The 7,500-nt window shown below is 47.8% G+C and overlaps 1 non-coding gene across 1 annotated transcript; it reads right to left on the minus strand.

Moving 5' to 3' along the window:
- Window positions 1-6,847: 6,847 nt before the first annotated feature.
- LOC127980659 (U5 spliceosomal RNA) lies at window positions 6,848-6,962 on the minus strand. The gene has a single exon (XR_008159672.1). It is a non-coding gene; the product is annotated as a U5 spliceosomal RNA (small nuclear RNA).
- Window positions 6,963-7,500: the final 538 nt, after the last annotated feature.

Below are 7,500 nucleotides of genomic sequence, written 5' to 3' on the forward strand. Positions count from 1 at the left end.
GTTCCTAATTAATGTTGTTCAGTTGCATTGACGCAATACTTTTTGTTTAAAGCGCAATTTAAAAAAAAAAAAAAAAAAAAAAAAGAGTCCAAACAATGACCCCTGCTACGGGTAGTGTTCCAAGTGTTATGCGACTTCAGCTAATGATGGGTCCATCAGAAATTTTACGGTGCTAGGGCTGGGTCTGCGTCAGAAGAAGCCATGCATTGTTTAGTTATGTCAGTGCAGTGCCGTCAGTTGGGGGGGAAACGGCAGCATGCACGGCTCCTCGTTAGTATAGTGGACAGTATCTCCGCCTGTCACGCGGAAGACCGGGGTTCGATTCCCCGACGGGGAGAGCTGGTTCTTTTCGTCTTCCGAATGATCCATCCAAAAAGTTTGGTTGGAGTCGCAGGTCACAGAAGGAGTTCTGCTTCGACGTCAGCCCGAGCCAAAGGACATGCGTTGGCCGGGAATCGAACCCGGGTCAACTGCTTGGAAGGCAGCTATGCTCACCACTATACCACCAACGCAGGCGGAAGTCAGTAGCTTTATTGACGCACTGTGTTCCTAATAAATGTTGTTCAGTTGCATTGACACAATACTTTTTGTTTAAAGCGCAATTAAAAAAAAAAAAAAAAAAAAAAAGAGTCCAAACAATGACCCCTGCTACCGGTAGTGTTGCAAGTGTTATGCGACTTCAGCTAATGATGGGTCCATCCGAAATTATTCCATCCAAAAGTTTTGGGTGGAGGCACAGGTCACAGAGGGAGTTCTGCTTCGACGTCAGCCCGAGCCAAAGCATATGCGTTGGCCGGGAATCGAATCCGGGGTCAACTGCTTGGAAGACAGCTATGCTCACCACTATACCACCAACGCAGTCAGCAGTCAGCAACTTGCGCCGTCACTAAGAAGGCTCGAAGTGCACGAGTCGCCGATAGGGCTAGAGGAGCAGATGAGATCTTTGTTTGGACCCGTCACTAAAGAGAGCCTTCAAGAATTTGCATCCCGTCACGTACAAGAAAGCGCTGCCTTCCCATCCGGCTAAATAAACACGAAGTGGTCAAACGCAGAGAGTGCCTATAATAACCAAAAGCCCAATCAAGGCACTCTCTTTCTCATGCCTCTATCTGAAAAGTTGGATAAAATCTTATATGAAAAAAAAAGTCTTTTAAAGAAATCCCTTATTCCGAGGTCACCGTAGCCACCAGATCCAGTCTGTATCCGCTTCAGTCACCCGGATCCAGTCCGTATCCAGAGAAGATGGTGGATCAACACCTAGAAAGGACCTCTATGGCCCAGAAACACAGCGGAGACCGTGACAACTAGATGAGCCGCAGATACAAATCCCCTGTAAAGACCACCTGGACAAGACCACAGGAAACAGATGATTCTTCTGCACAGTCTGACATTCCTGCAGCCTGGAGCTAATCTACCTGTTTCGTCTGACAAGGGGAGAACTGTCTCCCCGACTGAGCCTGGTTTCTCACCGGGTTTTTTCTCCATCCTTTCACCGATCGAGTTTTGGTTTCTTGCCTCTGTCGCTTCTGGCAGGCGGAGCTGGGGACACTTCATGTACAGCGATATCGTTGACTTGATTGATCCAGTCTGTATCCGCTTCAGTCACCCGGATCCAGTCCGTATCCAGAGAAGATGGTGGATCAACACCTAGAAAGGACCTCTATGGCCCAGAAACACAGCGGAGACCGTGACAACTAGATGAGCCGCAGATACAAATCCCCTGTAAAGACCACCTGGACAAGACCACAGGAAACAGATGATTCTTCTGCACAGTCTGACATTCCTGCAGCCTGGAGCTGATCTACTGGTTTCGTCTGACAAGGGGAGAACTGTCTCCCCGACTGAGCCTGGTTTCTCACCGGGTTTTTTCTCCATCCTTTCACCGATCGAGTTTTGGTTTCTTCCCTCTGTCGCTTCTGGCAGGCGGAGCTGGGGACACTTCATGTACAGCGATATCGTTGACTTGATTGCAAATTATTGCACAGATACTATTTAAACTGAACTTAGCTGAATGATGTCATCAAAGAGTTCAATAACGAAATGCCTTTAACTGTCATTTTGCTTTTTGACGCACTGTGTTCCTAATTAATGTTGTTCAGTTGCATTGACGCAATACTTTTTGTTTAAAGCGCAATTTAAAAAAAAAAAAAAAAAAAAAAAAAAAAGAGTCCAAACAATGACCCCTGCTACGGGTAGTGTTCCAAGTGTTATGCGACTTCAGCTAATGATGGGTCCATCAGAAATTTTACGGTGCTAGGGCTGGGTCTGCGTCAGAAGAAGCCATGCATTGTTTAGTTATGTCAGTGCAGTGCCGTCAGTTGGGGGGGAAACGGCAGCATGCACGGCTCCTCGTTAGTATAGTGGACAGTATCTCCGCCTGTCACGCGGAAGACCGGGGTTCGATTCCCCGACGGGGAGAGCTGGTTCTTTTCGTCTTCCGAATGATCCATCCAAAAAGTTTGGTTGGAGTCGCAGGTCACAGAAGGAGTTCTGCTTCGACGTCAGCCCGAGCCAAAGGACATGCGTTGGCCGGGAATCGAACCCGGGTCAACTGCTTGGAAGGCAGCTATGCTCACCACTATACCACCAACGCAGGCGGAAGTCAGTAGCTTTATTGACGCACTGTGTTCCTAATAAATGTTGTTCAGTTGCATTGACACAATACTTTTTGTTTAAAGCGCAATTAAAAAAAAAAAGAGTCCAAACAATGACCCCTGCTACCGGTAGTGTTGCAAGTGTTATGCGACTTCAGCTAATGATGGGTCCATCCGAAATTATTCCATCCAAAAGTTTTGGGTGGAGGCACAGGTCACAGAGGGAGTTCTGCTTCGACGTCAGCCCGAGCCAAAGCATATGCGTTGGCCGGGAATCGAATCCGGGGTCAACTGCTTGGAAGACAGCTATGCTCACCACTATACCACCAACGCAGTCAGCAGTCAGCAACTTGCGCCGTCACTAAGAAGGCTCGAAGTGCACGAGTCGCCGATAGGGCTAGAGGAGCAGATGAGATCTTTGTTTGGACCCGTCACTAAAGAGAGCCTTCAAGAATTTGCATCCCGTCACGTACAAGAAAGCGCTGCCTTCCCATCCGGCTAAATAAACACGAAGTGGTCAAACGCAGAGAGTGCCTATAATAACCAAAAGCCCAATCAAGGCACTCTCTTTCTCATGCCTCTATCTGAAAAGTTGGATAAAATCTTATATGAAAAAAAAAGTCTTTTAAAGAAATCCCTTATTCCGAGGTCACCGTAGCCACCAGATCCAGTCTGTATCCGCTTCAGTCACCCGGATCCAGTCCGTATCCAGAGAAGATGGTGGATCAACACCTAGAAAGGACCTCTATGGCCCAGAAACACAGCGGAGACCGTGACAACTAGATGAGCCGCAGATACAAATCCCCTGTAAAGACCACCTGGACAAGACCACAGGAAACAGATGATTCTTCTGCACAGTCTGACATTCCTGCAGCCTGGAGCTAATCTACCTGTTTCGTCTGACAAGGGGAGAACTGTCTCCCCGACTGAGCCTGGTTTCTCACCGGGTTTTTTCTCCATCCTTTCACCGATCGAGTTTTGGTTTCTTGCCTCTGTCGCTTCTGGCAGGCGGAGCTGGGGACACTTCATGTACAGCGATATCGTTGACTTGATTGATCCAGTCTGTATCCGCTTCAGTCACCCGGATCCAGTCCGTATCCAGAGAAGATGGTGGATCAACACCTAGAAAGGACCTCTATGGCCCAGAAACACAGCGGAGACCGTGACAACTAGATGAGCCGCAGATACAAATCCCCTGTAAAGACCACCTGGACAAGACCACAGGAAACAGATGATTCTTCTGCACAGTCTGACATTCCTGCAGCCTGGAGCTGATCTACTGGTTTCGTCTGACAAGGGGAGAACTGTCTCCCCGACTGAGCCTGGTTTCTCACCGGGTTTTTTCTCCATCCTTTCACCGATCGAGTTTTGGTTTCTTCCCTCTGTCGCTTCTGGCAGGCGGAGCTGGGGACACTTCATGTACAGCGATATCGTTGACTTGATTGCAAATTATTGCACAGATACTATTTAAACTGAACTTAGCTGAATGATGTCATCAAAGAGTTCAATAACGAAATGCCTTTAACTGTCATTTTGCTTTTTGACGCACTGTGTTCCTAATTAATGTTGTTCAGTTGCATTGACGCAATACTTTTTGTTTAAAGCGCAATTTAAAAAAAAAAAAAAAAAAAAAAAGAGTCCAAACAATGACCCCTGCTACGGGTAGTGTTCCAAGTGTTATGCGACTTCAGCTAATGATGGGTCCATCAGAAATTTTACGGTGCTAGGGCTGGGTCTGCGTCAGAAGAAGCCATGCATTGTTTAGTTATGTCAGTACAGTGCCGTCAGTTGGGGGGGAAACGGCAGCATGCATGGCTCCTCGTTAGTATAGTGGACAGTATCTCCGCCTGTCACGCGGAAGACCGGGGTTCGATTCCCCGACGGGGAGAGCTGGTTCTTTTCGTCTTCCGAATGATCCATCCAAAAAGTTTGGTTGGAGTCGCAGGTCACAGAAGGAGTTCTGCTTCGACGTCAGCCCGAGCCAAAGGACATGCGTTGGCCGGGAATCGAACCCGGGTCAACTGCTTGGAAGGCAGCTATGCTCACCACTATACCACCAACGCAGGCGGAAGTCAGTAGCTTTATTGACGCACTGTGTTCCTAATAAATGTTGTTCAGTTGCATTGACACAATACTTTTTGTTTAAAGCGCAATTAAAAAAAAAAAAAAAAAAAAAAGAGTCCAAACAATGACCCCTGCTACCGGTAGTGTTGCAAGTGTTATGCGACTTCAGCTAATGATGGGTCCATCCGAAATTATTCCATCCAAAAGTTTTGGGTGGAGGCACAGGTCACAGAGGGAGTTCTGCTTCGACGTCAGCCCGAGCCAAAGCATATGCGTTGGCCGGGAATCGAATCCGGGGTCAACTGCTTGGAAGACAGCTATGCTCACCACTATACCACCAACGCAGTCAGCAGTCAGCAACTTGCGCCGTCACTAAGAAGGCTCGAAGTGCACGAGTCGCCGATAGGGCTAGAGGAGCAGATGAGATCTTTGTTTGGACCCGTCACTAAAGAGAGCCTTCAAGAATTTGCATCCCGTCACGTACAAGAAAGCGCTGCCTTCCCATCCGGCTAAATAAACACGAAGTGGTCAAACGCAGAGAGTGCCTATAATAACCAAAAGCCCAATCAAGGCACTCTCTTTCTCATGCCTCTATCTGAAAAGTTGGATAAAATCTTATATGAAAAAAAAAGTCTTTTAAAGAAATCCCTTATTCCGAGGTCACCGTAGCCACCAGATCCAGTCTGTATCCGCTTCAGTCACCCGGATCCAGTCCGTATCCAGAGAAGATGGTGGATCAACACCTAGAAAGGACCTCTATGGCCCAGAAACACAGCGGAGACCGTGACAACTAGATGAGCCGCAGATACAAATCCCCTGTAAAGACCACCTGGACAAGACCACAGGAAACAGATGATTCTTCACCGGGTTTTTTCTCCATCCTTTCACCGATCGAGTTTTGGTTTCTTCCCTCTGTCGCTTCTGGCAGGCGGAGCTGGGGACACTTCATGGACAAGACCACAGGAAACAGATGATTCTTCACCGGGTTTTTTCTCCATCCTTTCACCGATCGAGTTTTGGTTTCTTGCCTCTGTCGCTTCTGGCAGGCGGAGCTGGGGACACTTCATGTACAGCGATATCGTTGACTTGATTGATCCAGTCTGTATCCGCTTCAGTCACCCGGATCCAGTCCGTATCCAGAGAAGATGGTGGATCAACACTTAGAAAGGACCTCTATGGCCCAGAAACACAGCGGAGACCGTGACAACTAGATGAGCCGCAGATACAAATCCCCTGTAAAGACCACCTGGACAAGACCACAGGAAACAGATGATTCTTCTGCACAGTCTGACATTCCTGCAGCCTGGAGCTGATCTACTGGTTTCGTCTGACAAGGGGAGAACTGTCTCCCCGACTGAGCCTGGTTTCTCACCGGGTTTTTTCTCCATCCTTTCACCGATCGAGTTTTGGTTTCTTCCCTCTGTCGCTTCTGGCAGGCGGAGCTGGGGACACTTCATGTACAGCGATATCGTTGACTTGATTGCAAATTATTGCACAGATACTATTTAAACTGAACTTAGCTGAATGATGTCATCAAAGAGTTCAATAACGAAATGCCTTTAACTGTCATTTTGCTTTTTGACGCACTGTGTTCCTAATAAATGTTGTTCAGTTGCATTGACACAATACTTTTTGTTTAAAGCGCAATTAAAAAAAAAAAAAAAAAAAAAAAAAGAGTCCAAACAATGACCCCTGCTACGGGTAGTGTTGCAAGTGTTATGCGACTTCAGCTAATGATGGGTCCATCCGAAATTATTCCATCCAAAAGTTTTGGGTGGAGGCACAGGTCACAGAGGGAGTTCTGCTTCGACGTCAGCCCGAGCCAAAGGACATGCGTTGGCCGGGAATCGAATCCGGGTCAACTGCTTGGAAGGCAGCTATGCTCACCACTATACCACCAACGCAGTCAGCAGTCAGCAACTTGCGCCGTCACTAAGAAGGCTCGAAGTGCACGAGTCGCCGATAGGGCTAGAGGAGCAGATGAGATCTTTGTTTGGACCCGTCACTAAAGAGAGCCTTCAAGAATTTGCATCCCGTCACGTACAAGAAAGCGCTGCCTTCCCATCCGGCTAAATAAACACGAAGTGGTCAAACGCAGAGAGTGCCTATTCAGACGATGACCAGTGGCAAGCCCTCTCGCAGCATGCTGCCGGACGGTCAAACTGATTCTGCTCTTGACATTTCGATGTAGCTCTGCTGTGAGCAGAGCACCCAAAAATACAGGTCACTCGCAAAAGTTCCCCTCCACGGAAATCTTTAGTAAAAGGCGAAAGATTTATGCGACAATGAAGAGAAACTCGAGCTGTGTCTCCAAATCCTCGGGCCTGTGCGCTGCCTCTGTTAAACTACTACGCTCGCCAAGGGTCATCAAGGGTGACAATGCCTGCCCACATGTGTTTCGTCAGCACCCCCCCCCTACTCCAAAAGGGAGGAGTAAAACTCAAAAAAGTCCTCTCAGTCCACCAATAACCAAAAGCCCAATCAAGGCAATCTCTTTCTCATGCCTCTATCTGAAAAGTTGGATAAAATCTTATATGAAAAAAAAAGTCTTTTAAAGAAATCCCTTATTCCGAGGTCACCGTAGCCACCAGATCCAGTCCGTATCCAGAGAAGATGGTGGATCAACACCTAGAAAGGACCTCTATGGCCCAGAAACACAGCGGAGACCGTGACAACTAGATGAGCCGCAGATACAAATCCCCTGTAAAGACCACCTGGACAAGACCACAGGAAACAGATGATTCTTCTGCACAGTCTGACATTCCTGCAGCCTGGAGCTGATCTACTGGTTTCGTCTGACAAGGGGAGAACTGTCTCCCCGACTGAGCCTGGTTTCTCACCG

This window comes from Carassius gibelio, chromosome B19 (genome assembly GCF_023724105.1).
Source record: "Carassius gibelio isolate Cgi1373 ecotype wild population from Czech Republic chromosome B19, carGib1.2-hapl.c, whole genome shotgun sequence".
In the NCBI taxonomy this organism is placed as follows: domain Eukaryota; kingdom Metazoa; phylum Chordata; class Actinopteri; order Cypriniformes; family Cyprinidae; genus Carassius; species Carassius gibelio.